The sequence below is a fragment of the Leopardus geoffroyi genome, chromosome E1 (genome assembly GCF_018350155.1).
Source record: "Leopardus geoffroyi isolate Oge1 chromosome E1, O.geoffroyi_Oge1_pat1.0, whole genome shotgun sequence".
Taxonomy (NCBI): Eukaryota; Metazoa; Chordata; class Mammalia; order Carnivora; family Felidae; genus Leopardus; species Leopardus geoffroyi.
This window is the reverse complement of record NC_059330.1, coordinates 52,733,388-52,759,321: the sequence shown is the minus strand read 5'-3', so window position 1 is coordinate 52,759,321 and position 25,934 is coordinate 52,733,388. Positions and strand designations below refer to the sequence as shown.

The window sequence follows — 25,934 nt, the reverse complement described above, 5'->3', positions numbered from 1 at the left end:
AGGGGACTGAAAGAGAATGGGCCACAGGAATGCACCCAGAACAGAGCCAAATTGTTCAAGCTGCGTGAAGAAGAAAGAAAAAACGAGTTGGGGGGGTGGTTGGGAGAAGAAGAAAAGGTTTCCTTGTTGGTTCGATTTCTCTGGAGATATCTGGAGGATAACACGGCAATTTTTTTTTTAGGAGGGGCACCGGGGAGCAAAAGCTAGAGAGCCGGGTTTTATCGGCACAGCGGCCCATACAGAGAGGTGACATTGGAGAGAACAATTGCTAGGTTGTTTGGTCACATTTGCTGGTATGAATGAAGCTTAAGAAAAGCTGTCTTTGGATTGCTACTAATAGTCATCTTCAACATGCCTGCTCTCTCTCTCTCTCTCTTTCTCGGTTCCCTTATGAAATAAGGGCACACTGGTAATAAACAAAGCACTATAAAAGATCAGATTGACGTATTCCGTGGGCTCATTCAATGTCGGGAGCGAGGCTTCTGCACACCATCGCTGGTGCTTTCGGCTCCAAAAGCTGGGCCGGGACGGAGAGATGGTGGTGGGATGAGGCTAGACCCCCTTCTCCCTTTCTGGAACCTTGCCGAATCCATCAGGGCCGTGTCCCTGGTCAGCTAACCCACACCTGACGGCTAAGGGACACAGGAAAAGATGGCAGAGTAGAGACCCTTGGATTTGCTCCTTTGGATTTTGGATTTTGACCTGAGTTTCTTTGTCAGTCCTCATGCCAGACCCAGGTGAGTAGCCTCCCGGGTTAAAAAGCCGTCGTTGAGTTGAATCTGACTACCGCCGCCCCCCTTTGACGTTGATTCAGTTGTGACTCTTATTCTTTCTGTCCTTTGCCACGGTTTAGGCACTAGTGGGACAATCTCTCAGCGGAGTCCTTTCTGGCCACCTGCTGCATGAGAGGCATGTCCGGCTGTGCGGGGATCGTATCCTCGGGCAGGAATGAGCTGGGTGGGCTCCTGTGATTTGGGAGGATAGTCAGCAATGGTGGGTGAAGGGGAGCACGCATGAGTCTTCTCCTGACAGGCAAGCTTTCTCGCCATGAGCCTCTTGCTCCTGGCCAGGCCTCTGCCTTCTGCCTTCACTTTCTCTATAACTTGCCCTGTGCTTTCCATTTGCAAGACTCGCCAAAAGCGCACAAGAGAACTGCCCGGTTTCAAAGACAAGGAGCTTAGATGAGTGAATGGTGGGCACCGGCTGTGGATCTGGTTTCTCTCGTGAATTGGTACCCGGTGCCCTGGCCTAGAAAGTTCATCCGCACACAGGTGCTGGTGAGCTGGGCTCCTATAGGCTCGGCCCCTGAGTGGAAGAGTAAGGATGAAAGCGGGGACCCCAGGGTTTGGGGGCTCTGTGCGTCATCAGAGCCTAGATCTTCTTCGCATTGCTATTTGTCCTTCTTTTCCTGGATCACAAGCACCATTGCTGGGAATATAACCTCATAACAGACCTGAATGAAATTATCTCAATTTTGCAGACGGGAATGGAAGGCTGGGGTGTGTGTGTGTGTGTGTGTGTGCGCGCGCGCGCACGTGCGCGCGTGTGCGCGGAGGAACACATCCGAGGATGTGACATGCATCCTTCAAAGACCTGCTTTTACTGAGCCTCAAAAATGCCCGTACCAAATATACACGGTGTGATTACAGCAGGGGCTTAGATCTGCACGTCCTAAAGGGCAAACTGTCGTAGCATCTATGTATTCATTTCGATCTTTCCATTAGTGAGTAATGCCAAACAGTGGTTCAGTATATGCAGTCTATAGGATTAGACACTCGTAAGTTGATACAATATGTTTAACCTTGGGATTTTAGGCATTTCCCAAATGGCCCATTTATTATTAGTAGTAGTAATAGTAATTTTTATTTTACTTTCTATTTTATTTTATTATGATTTCTTTATTATTACAGACTATTATTTATTTTTAACCTCCGTTTTGGGAGTCAGCTTTGAAAATGATTCATCAGGAGTCATCCTCCAGTTATTACAAAGGGGAGACCTTCTGGAGTTTAACTAAAACCCGAAACTTCCTAGATGAGAAAGACTGTGTGTGTGCGTGTGCATATGAAAACATGTGCTGTGGGAGCTGTATACAACACAGTGGTATAGTGCTGGTTCTATTTAGGTGTGTGTACAGGACTGTGAAGTAATCTTATGGGAGAACATTGAGTCATTGTGGCTTGGTCATTTAGGCTGAGGCTCCAGATTTTTCAACAGAGCTTTTTCGGAGAGCATCCTACTGCGAACACGTAGCATTAATTCGTAGGAACGGGGTTCTATGTAATACCTCATCCACGCATTTCCTAGACATGCACAAAGTTTAACGTATGTCGATCTGCTCGATAATGAACAATAGATGGTTGAAAGCTTTCCTGATTTGTTGTCTCATAGAAAATTTCCTTTTTATTTGCTCAGCGTTGAGACTTTTTTTGTGTGTGCCTGTGTTTTCCAAAGCACTGATTTCTCTGGAAGTAATGGGGCTTTTAATATGGCTGCTCTAAGAGAAAGTTAGTAAATGTCTGGCCTTCACCTGTGCTGGGAACATAGTAGGGGTTCAGTAACCTTTTGAAGAATAAAGGAATGATTGAGTAGTTCACCTCTGCAGGCGATGTTCACCTCTATATTTGTTTATACACATAAGTATTCTCTTGAGTAGAATATTCACAGAGTTACTGGACCAGCCGTCTTTGAACTCAGCCGACCTATTCTTTTCTTAGTTATCCGTAACTTAAATGCAATTACTTGATTGCTTTGGTATTATGTACATGGATCACCAACCTTTCTGTCCTTCAAATTTTCTTCTTTGTGTATCTCTCACTATTATCTGCATTTAATCCACAAGATGTATTATGGACTTTATTGACATATATTATATATGTGTCAGTGTAGGCTAACACAAGAGTTCGTGTTCTCTGAGACCACCGCTTAAAATATGTTTGCAGTGTATACAGAGCCCTGGAATAGACTTTAATTTCCTTTCCCAATATATACTCATTATTCCAGAATGGCCAGCAGGATGTAGTAGTACGGGGGTCAGAGATTGTTATTCATATGAGGTGAAAGGGGGAGAGAGTACATCATTCTGGAGAGTTCTACCATTAACACTAACCACAAGTCACAATCTACTGCTGTGTTCTATAAGCCTTTTGCCGGCACAACGTTGGATGAAGCGGTTGCCAGTGATGTCTGGCCCCGGACATCTGCCTTTCACAGACTTATGGGGGCATGGGGACCCGGGGCTCAGACATGTGTATTATTCACTGTTTCTTTCTCTGCTTATTAGCCTTGTGGGTAAGGGCAGCATTAAGCAATGGCTCCGCAGCCTTCGAGAACAACACGGCAAAACGCAGGAGAACACACAGTCTTGTGTTTGGGGCTTTAAGAGGCTCTGAGGTGACTTGGTGCTTGGGAGGAGTTGAGAGCAGATTGGCTTATAGCCATTACTGTTGGCTAATAATTGCACTAATCTTTTGGAGGGAGGTTTTGTGCGCTCGCATGTTCCCCCTCCCCTCAATACCCAAGTCAGAGAACAATGGGGGACTTGTGTTTCTGCATTATTCCATGAGATAGGTCAGGGAACTTCCACCGGGTGGATAAGGTCTGCGATGGATGACCCACGACATTAGCCCCAAGCCATCACGAAGGAACCGGTGATCAGAGCACAACTGCTCTGGCCAAATTACAGGGAAACTTTTCCCTGGCTGAGCCAATTGAACAGCAGCTGTTTGGGGGTTATCAGATCCAGTGCCCTTTGGGGGACCTCAGAAGCAAATGAAATTCTTGCCGAGAGGGAAGAGAAGCAGGGAGGGCTGTGTGCGTGCCTACTCCTGCTCATGCATACACTGCAGACTATCCATTTTTCTCTCGCCTAAAATTCGCTCAGTAAAACCATTCTCTTTTTCTCTCTCTCTTTTTTAGAATGGATGATATTTATTTATTTAAAATGTTTATTTTTGAGAGAGAGAGAGAGAGAGAGAGAGAGAGAATGTGAGCAGGAAAGGGGCAGAAAGAGAGGGGGACAGAGGATTCGAAGTAGGCTCTGCACTGACAGCAGAGAGCCCAATGCAAGGCTCAAACTCACGAACTATGAGATCACGACCAGAGCCGAAGTCAGACACTCAACCGACTGAGCCACCCAGGTGCCCCGGAATGGATGGTATTTAACTCACACTTGGAGCAGAGATGCTAAGTGGGCATGTCCCTACAGAATGAACTGTGTGTGTGCGCACCTGTAGGGCAGCGGGGGGGTGGTGAACATATTCGTATATAAGGTCAAAGTCCAGTTGTCAGGAGTGAAATTAATCTGCAAGACTGGTCTATGATGCAGACATGTCCTCTCGTGGAGAAAATGTTATTTAAATGTTCACTTGTGATGAGAATTCTCCCTGTAATTTATAAAGCAAGTACTTGGTAAATACCTTTGCCTAGAAGGTCAGAACAAAAATCCCAAGGGTTATAAGATCCAAAGAGCAGGTAAACCTCACAGTGCCTCTGTCACTGTGCGTGCCAATTTCCTACACTCTCCCCCAAACGGAGCACATAATCACGTTAAACATCCTGAGCCCTACTATTTCCTTTTAGTGAATTTCCACGGGCTGGTCGTTCACATGTGAGGCGTTGTGAAAGCAGGGTCCTTGCCAACATATCAATTGGGGTAAGCACAGAGCATTTTAATTCCACTCTGCCTCTCAGCCCCAGGTTTCCCTAGTGCCCACTTGGGGGGTGTTTCCCGCCTCTCCATCTGCTCCCCGTTAAGCAACTGCTGGGTTTAGTACAAGGAGGCTGGTGTGGTGGTGGATGGAGCATGCTGTTCGTGTAATTTGGCAGGAGGTTGCATGCTGGCACCAGAGGGCAGTGAAAAGGAGAGGAGGTGAGCGTGTTTCCACAGGACAGGGTGTGTTTGGGGGGGAGCAGACGATGGGGGCTGGCAGCGGGAGGCCACCTAACTGCCACTAGTGGCTGATGCCCCTGGAACTGCTGGTCTGAACTGGATTAAGATCCAAGCAGAGACACAGTTTCTTCCTTCTCAGACCCCGGGAGTTCTTCAACCTGAGTGTTCCAGCTCCCCACGAACATTTCCAAATTAAAAAAAATAAAATAAAATAAAAATATGTGTGGAAAATACAGTAAAAGTGACAGTGCCTTCCCAGTTTCCGACAGTTCTGTTTTGACTTCACAATCAGCCAAGCTCCAGCCCCTGAGTAGCTGGCTTAATGTGTCACCGTGAGTTATTAACCGTTTCCCTGCCTCTCTTGGTGGGTGTCCTTCTGGCGCCTTGCCTCCAGCTGGCTCAGTGACCTGCTAATCCTGTGTCCTTTCTCTCAGGCTTCAGGCATGACCTGAACGGCTCGGTTTCTCTCATGAAGTCAAATTTGAATTCACTTCGCTCCCGTTGGCTTTTGCCAAGTGGTGGCTGAAACAGGAGGGCGATGGGTAGGGCAAAAAGAATGACTCCAGAGTCAGCTCTCAAAGGGTCCAGAGTGCCCCTTAGACATCCAACTGTCTAGTACATTTTTCTTGCTTAAGGGCCAAAAGGCAGAGAAAGGCTCATTCCAGAACTGGGAAGATGTGGGACACAGTCTATTGGGAAGTGGAGGGAGAGCTCATCTCATATATTTTAATGCAGCAAATTTAGTCTTTGTGAGAAGGAGTCACTTCTTCCAGGCATCTTAGCTCTCCTTTTCCCACCATCTGTCTGGTGCCTCGTGCTTTCATTTTGTCAGTTGGGCACTCAGGATCTTCTTAGGCAGTATCACATATTCAGAACGTTACCCAATGTTCCCTTTTCCCTCAAAACTCCCATGTCCCCAGGACCATTCTCCTTGGAGCTTTGAACTTTTGGGCCATGCAACGTATTACTATGGGGAATAATTCAAATTTATAAATTGCTTGGGGCCTACTGATTGAATGCATTTTTTAAAAAATGAATTTCAAAATGAAGGCATCTTTTAGAAACAACTTAACATGGATTAAAAATTCTGTTTTGTTTTTATAAAACATAAATGTCATTATCTTAAAAGAGGTAGCAAATTCGCATGACCTCTAAGTCAAAGTATACATGTGCATATAGTGAAATCTTCTCCTCCAGTAACTCAGCTCCTTCTCTGCAGGCAACTGAAATTGCTAGTTTACGGCCTATTTTTGTCCACAGACTTTTTGTGCATATGTGAGCAAAATATATTATCTCTACCTTTTTAAAAATTTGTAATAAATGTTTTATTTTAGAAAAGTTTTAAGTTTAAAGACAAGTTGCAGAGATATTACTGAGTTCCTATGTGTACCATCACCCAGTCCCCCTCTCCTTAACATATTTTTTTTTCAATTTTTCAGAGAGAGAGGGAGAGAGAGAGAGAGATAGAGCTCGAATGAGGTAAGGGCAGATAGAGAGGGAGACACAGAATGTGAATCAGGGGGCTCGGACCACAAACCACAAGATCATGACCTGAGCGGAAGTCGGACATTTAACCGACTGAGCCACCCAGGAGCCCCTTATGTTATTATGTACATTTGTCACAGGTAAGGACATTACAATTAACTACATTTCAGAGTTTACCAGATTTTACTAGTTTCATTCCAAAGTCCCTTCTCTGCTCCAGGATCTCATCTGGGACACTACCTTAAATTCAGTTGTCATCTCATCTGAGCCCCTTCTAGTCTGTGATGACTTCTTAGACTTCCCTTGTTTTGATGATCTTGACAGTTTTTTGGGGAGGGGGTCATTGGATGCTCCTCAATTTGAGTCAGATTGGTGTTTTTCTCATGTTTACCCAGGGGGTATGGGTTTGGGGAAGGATGACCTAAGTGGTGACGTGCGTTTTCATCATTGCGTCATGCATACATGGTGCCCACATGACTGATCACTGTGACCCTTGATCTCCTGAGCAAGGTCGTGTTTGCCAGGTTTCTCCACTGTAAAGTTGCTTCCTCTGCCTCCATACTGTGTTCTTTGAAATCATTTGGTGAAAGTCACCAAATGCATCCCATACTCAATGGGGAGAGTTATGTTCTACCTCCTGGAAACCCCTTTCATTCTTAAGGCTTATGGCATTCTTATGGCAGCCTACTTCACAACCTTTACTGCGCCTTGACTGTTTTTAAACAATTTATTTTAGAGATGGCTCCATTATTAGTCGAGAACTTCTACATCTGTTGTTAATTTTCACTGATTCTGTGAATGTATTGACACCATACATGATTTAACTAGTCCCCTTGTGATGGGCCTTTAGGCTGCTTCAAACGTTTTGGTTTTGTACACGATGCTGAAATAAAAATCCGGTACACATTCAAGTGTATCTTCAGGATAAATTTCCAAAAGTTGAATTGCTGCTTGAAGAGAATGTGATTGGTAATTTCTCGAGCTATTGCCATACTGCCTTCCACAGACAGTGGATGAATTTATATGCCCCCAGTGATATCTAATCAACATGATTTGGTGGATGAAATTTCAAGTTGGTGGAGGAAATGTTTTTAAACTGGTGGTCCATTCAATGCTTCCACAGATCTCCTTAAATCACAGCACAGTAGGAAAAACAATAGATAATCCAATTATCTGGGTGCAATATGGCCTGTGAGCTAATTTAATGAGGCTAGAGCCCGGCCCACCCCCATCCTGAAGACTTCACCTGTCTCCAGTCTGACTCCTCAACTAGGCTCCCGTTCATGCCCGTTTCCTGGCATGCTCGGAAAACTTTTCATCTGTGCCTAGAACATTCTTTATTCTTTCAAGACTCTCACCTTTTCCCCAGCTATCCATATACCCATTGAAAGCCCACATCTTGGTTGGGCCCATTTGGCTCCTTCTTTGTCAATTTAACCCAGATGCACTCCATCTGCCTTATATTTTTTGGCACCTGTGTATTATGTTCAGACTCTTTGAAGTCATTGCTACATCAAACAAAGATTTTGCCTCTCAGGTGCACTGTGAATATTCTGGGGCAGGGGGCTATTTGTTCTCTTTATTGTATCATTCTCCAAGGACCCTTGAACCCACTGTTCTGTGAATCCATGTTGTCAGCAGTGCCACCAATGGACCCTCTTCTTCTCCATCCCCTGGAACAGGAAAGAGCCCTGTGGAAGGAAACCACCTCTGTGAGGATGTCTGCCTATCACTGGTCTCTCGGTAACCATCCTCTCCTCAGAATTACATGAGAGGGACAAATATTTGCTTTGTGACTAAGTGATAATTTCCCAGAGGTGGTGAGACATAGCTATAAAGGTCACTAGTGAGATTTGAAATTATGTCAAAATGTTGCAAATCACTGAAAACTAACTCTGGGCCCCAAAAGAGGCCCCGCTATTGCGGATAGTGGGGACCATGGTTTCCGTGATGTGTTGGCACTGGGCTGACATGAATTTATTTACTGCAGCCGGATTGGCTGCCTACTGGGAAGGCTCCCCCACTTGGCCTTATGCTAGGATCCTTTTGGCTAAGTCCTAGCTGAGGCAGGAATACTCTGCTCTCACACAGGTTGTCTTTTGCCTCAGTCTCTGAAACCCAGCCTTCCTACAGTCAGGGCCCTGAGAAGGCCAGTGTTGCACTTGGGGACAGACTCTTCTCTGTGACCAATGAAACATCCCCTATCACACTTCTACTTTCTAACCCCCTTATACATTTCTATTGACATGGTTGTTATTCCATTTGGTTCCCATCCATTCAATCTATTTAAATTGTGGGATTTTAGGGGCGCCTGGGTGGCGCAGTCGGTTAAGCGTCCGACTTCAGCCAGGTCACGATCTCGCGGTCCGTGAGTTCGAGCCCCGCGTCGGGCTCTGGGCTGATGGCTCAGAGCCTGGAGCCTGTTTCCGATTCTGTGTCTGCCTCTCTCTCTGCCCCTCCCCCGTTCATGCTCTGTCTCTCTCTGTCCCAAAAATAAATAAACATTGAAAAAATAAATAAATAAATAAATAAATAAATTGTGGGATTTTAGAATCTGAAGGAATCTTCGAACCCTAAGGAAAAGGAACCCAGAAAGGTAGAGTCTTTCTCAAACTCACAAAGCTGGTTGAAGAAGCCCAATGGTCAGCTCAGGTGGGTCCCTGACACCCATGAGATTTTTTTTTTCTATCACATGCCCTTATTACCCACTAATAATAGCTAACACTTAGTGAGGACTTTCTATGAGCTTAGCACACACAGTAAAAGGTTGTGCAAGGGTTTTATCACAATCCTCTAAGGCAGGCACCTACCATTTTACCCATTTGGCAGATGAGAAAATTGAGGAAATCGTGAGCAAGTTACTTGCCCAAGATCGCATGGCTAATAATAGGGGAAGTTAGGACAGTCAGATTGCAGAGCGTGCCTTCTGCACGACATTACATAGCAAAGTAGCATGTAGAATGGACGGCATTAGGTTTTACAAAGAGGCTATGGAAGAAACAATCTCTGCCCTTGACCGTCTTTGTTCTGGTTGAGGGGGTGCTAGGGTTGCCGGTAAAATATGGAACGCTCAGTTACACCTGAATTCCAAATAAGCACCATATATTTTTTTAGTATAATTATGCCTCAAATATTACCTGGAACATATTTATACTAAGCATTATTTGTTGTATATCTGAAACTCAAATTTCACCAGACATGCTGCTAAATCTGGCAACTGCACGGAGAGCGCCTAGAGAACGTTGACGAGCCGAGGCTCCTGCAGTGTAGGCTCTACGCACTTCCTTATCCTCACCGCACGCAGTATCTTCTCCCCTCCTTCCTTGCTTTCTTCTCTCCGTGGCGGGCCCCTCCCCGCTGCAGGCGCACCTTCCGGAATGGGCGACCTTGCCACACACAGCAAGTTGTACGGCTGTGTCCCAGGCTGTCCGGCATGGAGACGTTTTTCTTTCTGCCCGTGTGCCCAACCCTGGGGTGTGTCCTGTGGCTCCCAAGGCCTCCACTCTCCTCCAGGAGCACTCTTCCTCTTGGCTCTCCCCACTTGCCCTGCCCAAGCCTCCACCAGCCCAGACGTCCGTTCCACCAAGGTCTCCACCCTGCCCAGTGGGTGCGCTGGTTTGCATCAGGTCACTGTGTGCTCATTAGTATTCGCCCAAGTCACGGGGCCCAAAGGGAAAGAGACGGCCAAGTCATCTGGCTACTCCTTCATCCTCTCTCTGAGATAGGCTTTCACGGGAATCGGGGTGAGCTGTTGGGGTGGGGTGGGCGGGTGCTCTGAGCACACTAGGTAACAGTTGCCGCCTGTGTACTCTCTGGGATGGGGGCGTTCCGCCGGCTATTTTAAGGCCAGACTGGTGAATGCTGGGTTCCCCTTCATTTACCTAGGCTCTCAGTATTTTCCCTGGCACACTCTGAGGTGGTCACAGAATGTGGGAAACCAGGCAAAGGAAAAAATTAATGCTCTGTGATGACGCCCCTGGTAGCTGCTGCTAAGTTCCATGGAAAAGACGGGAGTTGGGGGGGAACGGGGGGCTCGCTATCTGTGTCTATGGGTGTCTCCAAAAGCTTTTAGCTGTATTGGCACCTACTCAACTCTAGAGATGGTGGAAAAAGAAAATTGGCTGCTAACTCAGTCCGAGGCCTGCCTGGTGGCCCCAACTCCACCCACTCCTGTGGAGTGGCTTTGCCCACAGTGAATGCCCCTTTATCGTCAGTGAGCGATACTGACTTTTCAAAAATACTGTGTAGGCCTTGTGTCCCAGATGCCTGTGGCATGCTGGCTCTGCTTCCTTTTCAAGGTTGTTGGCTTAAAAACCCACCCAGAAACCTGAGAAAAATATCTCCAGTTGGCAGCTCAGGAGGCTGACACCAACCGCCTCCTGTTTCTTAGCCTGCTGGCCCCCAGCTACCGAGAGGACAGTTATTATAAGTGAAGGGAGAAATTTCGGTGGTGGAAATACGCAGCAGGTAAATCACAGTTGGTTAAGAGTCCTATGGGGAGCGTTCCCCGCATCGCGTAGACTCGTGTGGTGAAGACATAGTTCATTATCTTCCATGAACAGTAGTTTGGCTTTGCAGGAAAGTTCCATTGGCTTTCTTCAGGCCTGGCCATCTTGGTTAGCGGTTTTCTATCAGAGCCGATGGTGGAAATTGAGTCCAAATGTGGGTCTAAAGTTGGGAGTGGGGTTGGATATTGGCTTTACCCGTGGATCAAGCATTTGTTATATGCTGACTGTGTACCAGGCCCTTGATGAATCATTCTGCATACATTATGTCATTTGACCTTCACAACAACACCATGTGGTAGATGCCATTAGACCCGCTTTATGGATGCCAGGTTGAGTATCTTGATCTTGGCCCCGGACAAGGTCAGCCTAGAACACCTCCTGTGCTGTATCTCCCATTACGCTAAGTCTCACTAACGGGAGGATTTTTCTCTTGAGTTTTTTTCCGTCTAATTGCAGCCTCACTCTTCCTGGAAAAATTGGTCATGCCTGGATTGAGAGATCCACTTGAAGATTTTCCAGTCGTTTATCATGTATTTGTAACTGAGTTTTATTTAGATGCCGGTAACGTGGTCTTACAACTCTTCGATCAAAGTGTGTAACCAATGCCTCTCTCAAAAACTATTGTCTTCTTGTCATACCTGGATGGGTTTTGTCAAGTGGGGAGTTCATGCATTTAACTGGTCAAAAGATGGAGACCATTAAACGTGGTCTCCAGCTGCCTCATAGGACGATCACTTGGGGCTGTGAAGAGTGAGCTCAAAGGGTCCATGAAACAATGCTCCATGTGACCTGTTGCTCCTGTAAAGCAGTGCCCAGCATACAAGCTCTCTGTGTTACTTTCTAACTTCCCAGTTGGAAGTGAGCTGTGGGAAAGTGCTCAAAGACCCTGGTATTTGACTAGGTCTAGGCAACACCATACGACCACGTTCTATCGAGTCCTACCCAGGTCCCCACTCTGATCCCAGTTCCCGCTATTACTTCTATCAGCCAGCCCACTTTGCCTTCAGTCGATGTTATCACTTCCAATTTCGGTGACTGCTAGCTTGTCTTCATTTTGATGGCAACTACAAGTGAAAAAGCCCAGCAGCCTTGGCCTGTGGCCACCCCATTATTAACACAAGTTATGATTTTTCATTCAGTGCTTGACCACCCGGCAAGCACACTCTCCTCCTAATAGGCAGACCTTCTCTCTGCCTGGAGACAGGAGTTGGTGAAGCACAGATACCTAGAAAAAAACGTCGTGCTCCCATCTTCCTCCAGAAGACATCGACCCAGCACCCTGGAAAGTAAAATGAGGCGGCAATATTTGTTCGGCTGGTCTAGGTCTTTCCCTAACCCCCAGACTTGCCCACCACTCTTCATCAGATGATTTTCACCCCCTCTATGAACATTTCATCTAACCTTATACGTATTTTGGTACATAGTATATAAGAGCTGGCTCTTATATACTATTACCGATCACCTTTTCCCCAAATTCTTTGGCCTGTGTTCTTTGTATTATGCAGCAAAGACATGCATTCCATCACATTTCCAAATTGCCCACTATGGGCCAAGTCTGATGCTTGGTTCCCTGAAGAACGTGGATGAGGTCAAGGGTGAATAAGGGAGACTCAGTGACCGGGCCTTGGATGAGCCAACAACTGCGGACGACACACAGGCTGTACTAGCACAGCACCGACAAGGCATCATAAAAACGTGCTCTTGCCAAAATATGAAGATCAACTAAACCTCATAGAAACGAACTAGAAAAATACAATCACGCATTCATTCTTAGTTTCATTCAACATACATTTTTGGAAGGTCTTAAATGTCTAAACTTCTAAGTTCAACCGTAGTGGAAAATGAATAAGCTTCCTGTCCTCAAGTTGCTTATAACTGGGGTCTTAGGGGAGGCTGTAATCAGCTCTTGTTTATATTTTTATTGTAAAACATAAATATAGAATCTAACACTTACTAGGAAGTATATCATTTGGGACACGCAAGGACATTCATTAGATTCAGACAGACACCGCTCTTCCCTAGTCATTCTTAGATTTTAAAATATTAAAACAACTTAAAATCAGAGGGAAGAAAGATTGACACTGAAATGAATATTTTAAAAAAGCATTTCTCTGTGTTGAGGTCGTCAACATGAGCTGACGAGGCGTGTTGAGCATGCAAGAAGGGTGGTCGGCATGAGTCTAATTCATCCGAGAAATCCTCGCAGGTGTCGTGGATTCAAGACGGTATTTGAAGAACTTGCAGGGCACAGAGAGACAGGGCTCCAGGAAGGGAAGACGTCTGGACAGAATGTAGAGGGAAGTGAGGAAATCAGAATGGTGGTGGGTGGTGGGCATGGGGGCAAAAAGATTCACTTAATGAGGCAGGAAGAGCAAAGCTGTGTGGTAAGGAAGGGGAAGAATAATGAGGAAGGAATCCATGTAAGATCTACTCAGATCCTTGTGAGGCTGAGGAGTTTTTAATTATTATTATTGAAACAAATTTTGGGGTAGGCTCCTCCGATCCCAAGGCCATGATCTTTCCTTCATAGTGCATCATGCGTGCTTGAAAAGGGCAGTAAGGGGGTGCCTGGGTGGCTCAGTTGGTTAAGCGTCCTACTCTTGATTTTGGTTCAGGTCATGAGATCTAGCCCTGGGTCAGGTTCTGTGCTGACAGCACGGAGCCTGCTTGGGATTCTCTCTCTCTCTCTCTGTCTCCCTCTCTCTCTGCTCCTCCCCTGTGTGCTCTGTCTCTTGCATGCGGTCTCTCAAAATAAATAAATAAACATTTTTTAAAAATAAAAAAATAAAAAGGGAAGTAGTAAAAGTCACCAGATAAAAAGGGCCCAATGCTGAGAGTCAGTTTACAAAATTTACCTTGACACAAATGAAAACAAAAGTAGCATCAAGAGTAAAGTGTGCATGGATTCTAAACATAAAAATAGAAGGTGGAAAAAAAATGTATTTTCAGCCGGCCGCAACCAGACTCCCAGAAATCGTTTTGCACTTCCCTGTGCTATTAGCATCTATTTGGTTAAAACTTTGAGGAATACTGCCCTCCATCCCGTCACCAACATTCACCTCTCAGTTTGTACACTTAACACAAGACATGCCATGAAAAACATTTGTACCTTCAAAACAGCGTGATATCAAAACACCTAAAGCAAACTGTTAGAATTTGCAAGAACAATTTGGGCAAAAAAACACACCTGTGAACCCAAATAAGCACAAAACCACAAAACAGCAAAGGGAGTCGTTTCTGTTGGGCAGCTCTTCGCGAACATCTCTTTCCTTCCTTTCTTATGGTTCTTTTGGAAAACCTCCAAGATCTGCTTTAAGCACCAATTGTACCGGTCATGCCCACAGCTGGAATATTGACGCCAGCAGAAGAATCTGTAGCGTCTCGCAAACTGTGAGGCTAAGGAAGGTACCTGGTTGGAGCCTGAGAAAATGGCGGCCCTTTTTCCTTCCAGGAAAAGAGACTTCATAGGAGATAGTAGGTTTTACTTCTGGATTGTTACCAACGTCATAGCTTTGCCTCTTCTCGGCCCCTTCTTTTGAAGGGAGAAGACAGACAGCCACTATTTCAAGAATGCAGTGAGCCAGAGGAGCTGTTACCGTGGCCAGTTGATGCTGATGTTGGTGATGATTTTAATGATAGTAAAAATGCCATCTAATATTTATGGAACAATCACAATATGCCAAACGCGAGCAGAACAGTTCTCAATCAGGAGTGATTTGCGTGCTCCCTGCATTTCCATCTGGAAATGTCTGGGGACATTTTTGACTGTCGTGAGGGAGGAGTGGTGGCAAGTGGTGGGGTGCCACTGGCATCTCTCTGGTAGAAGCTAGGATGCTGCTAGACATTCTGTGATGCAGAGGAAAGGCCCCCACAACAAAGGAGAATCCCACCCGAAATGCCAAGAGTTCAGTAACCTTGCAGCAGACTGAGGTTTTTCCACATATTTGACTTTCAGAATGACCCCGTTAGACACATTGTCCCCACGCTACAGAGGAGAACCTGGGCTTAAAGTAGCTCAAATTGTTTTGACCTTTGAACATACATTTTTAGGTTTCTTTTTGAGATCTATTTGGTCCTTTGATAACTGCAGAAAACTTAGGTTTGTTCTGTGGCTGAGAATTGGCTCCCTCACATGTCAGCATGAAAGTTTTCCAGCTCAAGCTGACTCAACTCCCATCCCGTTCTGGGAGGAGACTGCCTAACAGTTGGTGATAGGGGCAGGGGGAAGAATATATTATATAATGTCTACAAAAGTCATGAAAAGCCGACTTAACTGCAAAGATAAGCAACCAGTAAGAGAGAGAATGAGAATCCACAGTGATTTAAAAATACGTTTTTGGGGTGCCTTAGTGGCTCAGGTGCTTAAGCATCCGATTTCATTTTAGCTCAGGTCACGATCTCAAGTCATGAGATCAAACCTGGTTGGGATTCTCTCTCCCTCCCTCTCTCTGTCCCTCCCCTCCCATGCTCTCTTTCTCTCTCTCTCTCTCTCTCTCTCTCTCTCTCAAAATAAATAAATAAACATAAAAGTAAAATTAAAATAAAATAAAACTACATTTTTAAGCATGGTATCCAGCCTAGCACCCCACATCCCCTGCATTCTAGTCCTAATCTCTGATAGTGGCATCTCTTTTGAGAAAACAGAGGCCCCAGCGCCATGACATTCAGACAAGGGAGGCCATCTCTCTTCTGCAACCTTGCACAGAATTAGGTCATGGAATTTCAAGAGTGTTGGGTCCCAACACTTCCAACACATCTTGGAAGACAACTTCTGCTTTTCCTTTTTTCCCTTTTGATAAATGCTAAGCTCCGTGTCAAAATATTTAGTATCAGAGCCAGGAAAATCGGATGTTTTCTTTTGACTTAGTTCTCTGCCTCTGGTTGGGTGTTCTGGCCACTTCTCTTCCCACTGCTCATTCCTCTTTCCTCCTTTCCACTTTTCCAACTTTTCCTCAGTTCCCACTATTTCCATCTTTCCCTCTCTCTTCATAGTATTTCTCATGGCTCATGTACAATGCAGAACAAGGGAATGGGGAACAATTGCCTAAATAAGTAGACTGTCCAGTGGACAGGTTGTAATGGTCGGGTCAATGAGGGCCAAGATCTCTCTCATGTAGTTAGGAGGTACCCACTTTGAAGACTTTTTTTGAAAATGAACTAAACCCTTTGAAAGTCTAAGCTGTAAATGGGTAACACTGAGGTACAAATTCCAATATTTTTTTCCCTCATGATCTTCAAAAACTTTCTGCCCTAACCAGCTGCCTACTCTGTCCTATCACTGATACATATTTCAATATTACTGTTGTTGTTTAAATTGACTGAATTCAATGAAACCCAAACTATAGGTCAATTTGGCAAACGTTTGTAAACTTGTTTTATTGGGCAAGATGAGCATGATGTAACTTAAGTCCTGCCCTGGAGGAACTTCACACTTTGGTGGGGAGAATAAATAAATATATATCCATTTATATAGATAAATGTATTAGTTATCTATCACTGTGTAACAAATTACCCCAAAATTTAGTGGCTTGAGATAATCCACATTTGTCACTGCACAGTTTGTGTAAGTCAGGAATATGGGCATGGCTTGGCTGGATCCTTTGCCTCAAGTTTTCTTATAAGAGTAAAAAGTGTTGGTTTAGGGTCTGCGATTCTTTCTGAAGACTCAACTATAGGAATTTTCATTTCTTAGTTCACCAATGGGGTTGTTGGAAGGGTTCAGTTCCTTGAAGGTTTCTTAAGCTCAATTTCTCAATTTCTCACCAGCTGTGGGCTGAAGGCCACCCTTAGTTCCTTGCCACATGGCCCTCTCCACCATGGCAGTTTGCCATCAAAGTATGCAAGCTGAGAAGGCAATAGAGATTCTGCTGACAAACCAAAGTTACCATCTTATATAAACTAATTTTAGTAATGACAGCCCATCACTTTTGTGTATTCCATTGTTTAGAAGTGAGTCATCAGGTCTAGCCCACACTCAGAAAGAGAGGATTACATGAGGGTCTTTAGACCAACAGGGATGACCACTGGGAGCTATGTAAGAAGCTGCCTATTACACATAAAAGTTAAGAGATTATTAAAGTGAGGCTCAAAGAAGCCATGATTCTGTCAAAGCAGGGAGTGGTGGAAGAAATCTTCTCTCTACAAAAGGAGGTGTTTTCTGACTACACTGGGCTTCTCTAGGTTTTGGCATCTACCCAGTGATTTGTGGAATGATCCTTGACTTGCAGAATTTGTGACTGGAGCCTTGATAGCTAACCACTTAAGGTGTTATGTCCCTAATCATGGAGAAACAGGGTGCCTCCACAGGGTCCCGAAAGCCATATTTATAGTTGTTCTATTCAACATCTGTCTCAAGGAAAGTTTCGTAGTCCCTTGGTCATTTAGTTGTTTATTTATCCACTTATTTATGTATCGGTTAATGCTAGACAGTGAAACTCAAAGATGAATTACCTTTGAGGCACCTGGGTGGCTCAGTCAGTTAAGTGTCTGACTCTTGGTTTTGGCTCAGGTCATGATCTCACAGTTTATGAGATGCAGCCACATATCAGCCTCTGCACTATCACTGCAGAGCTTGGGATTCTCTCTCTCCCTCTCTCTTCTCCTTCCCCCCAATCTCAAAATAAATAAATAACTTAAAAAAACCTTAAAAAAAAAAGATGAATTACCTTTGAGATAATCAAGATCTAGATCACAGGACTCAGAAATGAGGTAATCCAGACTAGATCATGGGACTCAGAAGTGAGTAAGATTTACTTTTGAGGGTCTCTCCTCAGTCCAGACAAGGGTTCAACAAACTACATCCTGTGGATCAAATCTGCCCCTGCCCTCATCTGTTTCTGTATAGCTCATGAGATAAAAATGGTTTATACGTTTCTTAATGTTTGAAAGAACAAACAACAGAAGAATAATATTTTGTGGCTCATGAAAATGGTATGAAACTCAAATTGCAATACCCATAAAGCTTTATTTGGACACAATCATGCCCATTTATTTACATATTGTCTATGGCTGCTTTTGCAGAGCTGAGAACATATGACATATAAAGTCTAAAATATTTACAGTCTGGCTCTTTAAGAGGACGTTTGCCTACCCCTGGTCCGGAGAAGGATGGACATACAAACAAATGATTAACCGCCTTATGATACGTGATATTCTAGACACACATACCAGGGTCGTCAGGAGCACACAGGCATGAATTCTGTTCATAACTGCTTCGGGGTTGGTGATGAAAGGCTTCGTGGAGGTCTCCTTGAGAATAAGTAAGGGTTTTCCTGAAATGGGAGGTGTTAGAGAGAAAATTATTCATGGCGCTTGTTAAAGATGGTTCAGGAAGACTTTACCCAAAAGAGACTGCTGCAATGTGGATTTTGTAGAAAGGGAGATAGAGGGGACTCAACCCTGAATACAACAAGGGCTGGCAGAGATGCATAGCCAAGGAGCAGGGTGGGGTCCCTTGGTGGAAAAGTACTAGGAGGAAATATCAAGACTGGGGGGATTCTGGCTAAACCAACCCAACAAGATTTTTGCTGAAGACTGGCCAGGGTGATAAGATATCCAGGGTGCAGGATGAGGAATTTGATCAGATATCCAGGGTGGGGGATTTTTGCAAAACTGATCCAGCAGGATTCCTGCTGAAACTAGACTGAACGATCCAAGGACAGAGCCCAAGGTTGGGGCCGGGTCAGAAACAGGATTCAGAACAGTCTGACTCAAGTTTGGTCAGAAGAGAGAGTCTTTGAGTGTCTGTCAGTAGAGAAAAGAGAGAAAGGACAATCTCCTGCAATATCCTTGAATTGGTGGCTATGGGATCCTTAGAGGATTTAAGGTACCCCTGAAATTGTTTGCCAAACCTGTGTTTATATGCATATGTGTGATTCTTCCCCGCTAGGGAGAGGGTCCGGTTCTCACAACAGGTTTTGGTTTGTTTTTTTTAACTGTTTAAGAATCACTCTTGCGGGCAGACATGGCAGCCTGTGCAAAGCCACAGATGTGTAAGACACAACAATACACTTTTAGGGGTCAACAGTGAGAATACAAAATAGGTTTCTATGGGGTGTAGATGGAAATAAGGCTAAATAAAGCTACTCGCCATTGGAGGGACAGCCCGGACCTGAATGGGGCAGAGGTCTGAGGCTGACTCAATATAGTTTAAAGGACTCACTAACACAAGGATATTGACCAAAATCAAGTTAAACAGACTTGGTCTCTGCTCTCAAGTGGCCACTCCATCGAAAGCAGCTGATGGATAGGCTAGAAGAACTCAGTCACCTATGGAGAGGCTGTGGGTTGGCAGTTCACTGTAGTAACACTGGGGAAGTTGGCCAGATATCCAGCTCTGGAGTCAATCCTTGATCAAACCCCATCTCCTATTCCCCTCCAAACCAAAACAACATGGACTAAACCTGCCGTGGCCCTGTGAAAGTCTGGCCAAACAGCAAAAGGCAGGCACAAGAACCAGCTTCCTCTTCAAGAGGAGGGGGCGGGGGGTCTTTGTATTTGATGGTGCTGGGGGCACACAGAACAACAGAGAACTCTCCAGTACTGGCAGGGAGAGTCTGCAGGCTCTGGACGTGAGGTGTGTGGGGAGGAGGTAATGGTTTTCACTGAATTCCTTTTTATATTTTATTTAGATTAAGTTCTGCTCAGCGGGGTGATTTCTTAATTAGAGCCGCCCAGCCAGGCAGACCTCCAGCTCAGACCCCTGTGCTGCCTTCTAAGGTTTCATGAGGGACCTTGTCCTGCCTTATTTCCTGAGTTCTAATATTTGAATAGTGTGCAGTGGATTTCAATGGGAGGAAAGACATGTAATTTAATCATCTTTATTAGATTTTGCCTGTGGATGGGGAGAGGGGAAGGAAGGAGGAGGGACGTGTGTCCTCTCTTTGTTAATTTTTTTTTCCTTTTTCTCTACCTTTCTTCCAGTGGTCAAAGAAGTTGGAGACTCAACGGCTATTTCTTTTTCCTTCATTTTTCAAACAAAGAAGCTTCATGAGAACATTAAGCCCCAAAGAGAATTGTGTTCATTGCAAGACTTGTCAAGGATCGGTGGAGAGATTTATATAAACAAATCATTCAGTTCTTCCTTTGGTGACCTTGGTCCTGAGAGTGAATGCGATGGTCCTACAGCTTTTTGGCCCTTCATCAGTACAGAAGCTGCAGTCTGTGCTCAGCAAGACCTCACCAAATGCAGGAAAATTAAAGAGAGAAATGGTCCATGGCGTATTCTTACCCACCATAAATTGGCGTCATTTTGGCCACCATCCAGGGGAGAGAAACCAGCCTGCTGAAACAGAGAAAAAAGATCAGAAGCTGCTGTAAGGAAGGGAGGTTTGTCGAGTTGCTTTCCTCAGGATGGGAGAGGAAAACTGAGAAGGAATTAACAGGAGCAAATAGTCAGCAGGGGTCTTTTAGGGGAAATAAATCTACTGGAGTTTTCCAACAAAGAAAGACAGAATGCAGCATAGCACATCAAAAAAGTAATAATAAATAATAGAAAGAAAGAAGGAAAGAAAGAAGGAAAGAAAAAAGCAATAATCATGTCCAGAATTATCCCAATTGTCTTGCTCAGTGCAAACACACACACACACACACACACACACACACACACACACACCCTGCAGCCTATAATCCTCCCTCATGGCCCTATCCTGTTGATCTTTCTTCACTTAAAAATTATCGGCAAAGAATTTATTCATTTGGGAGAATTCCAGGCACTACATTTATGTTCAGTTCAAATGAAATGGGATCCAGACTTTTCAAACTGTGCTGTTCTGCAGATAAAACACAAAGGCAGGACCTCATTATCTGGAGACATGGTCCTTTCTTTTTCCTCTTGCCTTTTGTTTTTAAGCAATTTTAGGCTTGTTTGGAAAGTCTCATAACAGGGGCAGAGCATTTTTCACCACATCTATTTCAGGAGGGTTTTTAGTTAAGAATAATGAATTTACCTCTAAACAGATGGAAGAGTTTTACTAAAGCTAGAAAAGACACTTTTACTAATATCCCCGATAGGCTGATCTTAATCCTCTCATTGTTAAAAATGCTTGGTCTATGAGAGTCTTATTTATGTGCCAAATGTCTTTATTAAATCATTAAATTAACACAGAAAAAAAATCCTATTACAATGAGTTTCTGTGTATGATCAAAAGTTGTCCATGGCCTTGCTGATAGCCTACTTATTCCAAAATTTAAAAAGGTGAAATCCCAGGAGAGCCCAACGCTTGGCCAAGTTTTTAAAATTTCATTGTAATATGGCCGGAAGGGTTACTAGGCCCCCGCCAAGAAAAGGCCTAAATTTTTATCAAGGCAGTAGTCCCTAAAAAAAAGAAAACTGTGAAAAATAGGCTTCCCATTCACCCATAGACATGAACTCTTGGCAACATTGCAATATGATTTGACCTGTAGAAACACGAGTCTCTGATATCCACTTTGATTTAAAAAACCCAAGGGTCACATTCAAAGACCAATTGCACTAGTGAATCCGGGGCTGTGGGATTGTGAAAAGAGTTTAAAAAGTCAAGAGAAGCAAAGTTTGGTATATTGGATTTTGAAATTGAACTAAATATATATATATATATTTGAATGCAAAATTAGTACATGTTGACCATAGGAGAAAAAATTCACTCCTGACCCTCCCACTGGGAAAGTACATTTGTTTTGGATTTCTAGACTTGATTCTTGCCTTTATGTGGAAGTGAGCATTAAAGATTCTGTGTTAGGGCATAGTCTAGAAGCACGGGGCCTGATGGACATTAGGAGAACCTAAAAAGAGAAGAAGAGATCCAACTTGGAGGGTCCAGGGCCTATGGCCTGTCAAGGGGATTCGGAGGGCTAGGTTAACCAAGTAATGGAAGGTGACAGGAGGTCCAGATGAAGCAGTACACAAGGTGAGACAATGCAGGGTGCAAGATCTTGGGTAGAACCAAGAGGTAGTGGGGGGCCTGGGTGGCTCAGCTGGTTAAGCGTCCGACTCTTGGTTTTGGCTCAGGTCATGATCTCACAGTTTCATGAGTTCAAGCCCTGTGTCGGGCTCTGCACTGGCAGCACAGAGCCTGCTTGGGATTCTCTCTCTCTCTCTCTCTCTCTCTCTCCCTCCCTCTCTCTCTGCCCCTCCCCAGCTTGTGCAGTCTTGGTTTCTCTTAAATAAATAAACTTAAAAAAAAAAAAAAGAACCGAGAGGTAGCAAAAGATATGTGGCTGATGTCGGAGAAAGAAAGGAAGCATGCAACGGGCTTGGTCCTGGAGATGCATTTAAAATCCTTTAGCCTTTCAAAGATTGTTAGCCCAAATTACTTTTCTTGGTTCTTCCAGATGCCTTAGTATCTCACATTATTACTAACTACCTGCTATGTTCAAAATAAACATTTGGGAAGCAAGGGTGATTTTTCTCTTTTCTTTTTAATTGCAATTGTGATGTACTCGTGGCCTGACGTTACATGAAGTCTGGCTTAGATTAGCCCCTGGCTGAGAGATCCCTGCTAATTTAGTGACTGCAATTATGCCTGCCTCTAACCGTGGTCTGCTTTTTGTGGGACATGCCCTTGGAGTCGTTTTTCTCCAACAGAAGCAATGGTTATGCTGGCCCTCTATACGTTTTTGCCCCATCGGTGAGACAACTGCCAGGATTAGGGGTATGATCTGTGACCCTGAAACAGAGTGAAATTAATTGGCAATGAGGGGGCTGATTCCATGAAAAAGCCTGAGCACCCGTAAGTACTCTCATAAAAGAGCCCAACTAACACAGGTGCACACCTGCCTTTCAGCCCTAACGATTCCTCCAATAAAAGCAGCAAAAAGGAACAAACATACAAACATACAACCCTTGCTTTCAGTCTGCAAGGTTGGCAAAGAGGAAATGCTCTCATAATTTAATGCTGGCAGAGGTGGTGAGTGGGTGAGTGGGGGGGGGTTGGTGTCTCCCCTCTCCTTGTACTAATAAACTGCAGGAGCTCTAAGTTTGGGGTTTACACAATTTGACTCCAGAGGAAGGTAGAGAGCCTGCACGTTAAAAACAAATTTTTTTTACACCAGTTCTAAAATCTAAATTAAAAAGCAATTTCTCCCCGAGTATTATTTATTAACAGAAAGAAGTGTATGCCACGTGCTATCTGTGGACCCACCTTCACGCTTCTAGATTCACAAATGATACCAAAGAAAGCCACTGGTTGAGTCTGTGCGTTTAGAGGCAACTAGGGATGTAGACTGAAGCGTGTTGAAAGCTCACTAAAAGTCAGCTCATCTTGCTCTTCCTGAGACGAGGAATGTGGCTGCGAAGCCACGGGAGGCTGGGGGTGTAGAGGCTGCAGGCAGGAAAAGGGGGAAGTGAGCACGGGGGTGGTGCCTGGGAGGGCTCCGGGCAAGTAACCAACTCCTTCACTGGGGGCAGGTGCAAACCTCCAGGGTCAGTACAGGGCAACTTGGGAAGGCAAGGGAGGAAAGAGATTTCTGGAAGTCTCCCGCTGTCCCTCCTGCCCGCTTCCCTCCTTTTCCTGGTGGTTGATTGCAAGGAGCTGCGGAAGGAAGGATGTATCAAACCCGAAGAAGAAAGAACCCCTACCATGTTGCCCCCCACGACACCAACTCTGAACTGCAGCAACACCGTGGCAGCGGCACGTTGCAGATTAACAGCAGCAGGGGCAGGAGGCAAGTCGGGGCTGACTGTTGTCTTTAGCGCCAGTGTAGGCACAGGCTCCGTATCAAAGGGAGAGGGGAGCGAGTCTGTGCAATCTCGCATCAGGTCCTGGACTAGGGGCGGGGGTGGGACCAAGTCCCAGATGTCAGTCAAACACGGGCTGGATTTCTAGACCTCATCTCTGTGACCCTTTGAATGTGCAAGGAAACTTACAGTCCATCTGCTACAATTAGTTTGGGGCGGGGGGAGGGGGTGGGCGTGCTGAGCAGCTGGGAGGGGCACTTCAGGCCTGCAAGTGTAACTTTTGTTTTATTCTGCTTGTTTTCCCCCTGCGTGGAATTTCTCCCTGGGGGACAGAGTAGGAGGGTCCCAGCTAGCATTATAATGGGTTTCCGCTGGCTCGCCTGGGTGGCTCAGTCTAGCTGGCATCTGACTCTTGATTATGGCTCAAGTGATGATGCCAGGGTCGAGGGATCCAGCCCCACATGGGGCTCTGTGCTGAGTGTGGAGCCTGCTTAAGATTTTCTCTCTCTCTCTCTCTCTCTCTCTCTCTCTCTCCCTCTGTCCCCTCCCCTACTTGCAGACTCTTGCTCTCTCTCGCTCAAATACAAATAAAAAATAAAATAAATTTTAAAAAATGGGTTTCCCCAGAACACAGGATGAAGGCACGGGAGAAAGTGCCCAGAGCCAACATCAGATCCTTTGTGGGGGATAACTACGGGTCCCCAAACTTGCCCACAATCAAGGGACACCTGGTAACATAGGTGACCGTGTACTTTTTATTTCCAGCTCTGTCATCTCCCTGAGCAAACGTTAGAGGGATCACACATCTTGATCCTGAATTATCAGGTGGCGTAAGAGAAGCCCCGCCAGGGTTGCTATCGATTACTTAGGATGAAAAGGAATCGCTTTGTGGTGGGAGTACTTTATTTTTGCACGTTCTTGAGGACAGCTGGGAAAGGAGGGGGAGAGGACATTTTGGAATTGGCCATTTCTCATGGCTGTCCTGTTTGCCGCTGAGAACATTTTCTCCAGACCCCAGATCTCACTGAGAAGAAATGAGACTTGTGATCGGGCATCCTGGAGCCTGGGTATTTTTCTAAGCCTTTCTATGTCTGCCAGGTCCCCTGAAGCTCTTACCACTGTAACTCTTCCAACTTTCCATTGTAGATGCAACTTTCCTGGGAAAGAATTATCCTTTGCTCCATTGCTCAGTCATTCAACAACCACCACCCAGGGCATACATCGAGTGGAATAAGGCCTAACACTGTCTTTCAAAGGTACGTTTCCCTAAATATCATCTCCCCGGCCCCCAAGACCCTGCCAAGCTTTTGAGAGAACTTCTTTGAGAAAGGGTGAACAAGGCTCACACCCATCAGAAGAAACTCCCTCTGGCATTTCCATTCGGAGGTCATTACTGGCTTCCGTGGAACCACTCTGGGACTGGGAGGGTACCTCAGGGGATAGGGGATGTGAATTTTGAAACTAATAATAAAGACAGCTTATGTGCAGATAGCTCTTTGCAGTTCACGCAGAGCTTTCACGTGCTTTTAACCTGTTACACAGCCAGGCATGAGCTCAAAGCCACGATTCCCCTCTCGCTGGGCCCTGTGATGAGCGCTGGGGCTCAAGTTGCCCAAGGCAGGCCTCCTGGTGACTCGGCAGTCCCACGGTGCTTGTGAGGCCCTGGGTACATGGTATGTCCTACTCAGAACTTAGCAATCGCTCATATTTGCGATCTGTGCGACACACAGCCCCCAACGGTCAGACTACCTCCATGACACGTGAGGACAGCACCGAAATCCTCTCTACCTGGCTCCGTCTTCCTGTTAGCTACTCACCTAGCGTGGCCGTTCACTCACAAAACAAAACCAACAGAATGAAAAAATGCATTAAGAAAATCACAAGAATGATGATTTTAGGGATCGAGCCTGGTTTCAGGATTTGGGGTTATTTCTGTTTTTTGTGGGTATTTCCTTGGACCGAGAATCAGCGTTAAAACAAATAAAAACAACAAAGCCCAAACAGCAAAACTATAATGGTTCTCAAGTTCTGACCTTTGTGCCATTTACCATCAGAGATCATGAGAGCCACAATTACAGGACCCAGAACGGAGTTTATCTGTGAGGGACAGATTGCAGCACATTCTGTTTTCTGGGGCTTTTTCAAATCTAAATATCTTCGCCAGTGATATACGATCGTCTGTGATTGTTTATTTAGTTTTGCCTTTGTTTTTTTTCTTTTTTTTTTTTTTTTGCTTTTTTTTAAAGGCAGCTTTTAGGGTCAGCCTTCACGAACAGTGGCTCAACATCTCTACAGTGTGAGCCCAGCCCCGGGCTTCTGCCTCGACCAACCCATGATGACCAGGCATGTGACCTGTCCCCAGCCAGCCGGGACACGCTGCTCCTGCCATTATTAC

At 45.1% G+C, this 25,934-nt stretch overlaps 1 long non-coding RNA gene across 1 annotated transcript; it reads left to right on the top strand.

The window, feature by feature from the left end:
- The first annotated feature begins 212 nt into the window (after positions 1-212).
- Positions 213-25,934, top strand: LOC123603998. The gene is made up of 4 exons (XR_006715167.1): positions 213-737; positions 19,807-20,211; positions 24,686-24,795; positions 25,786-25,934. It is a non-coding gene; the product is annotated as an uncharacterized LOC123603998 (long non-coding RNA).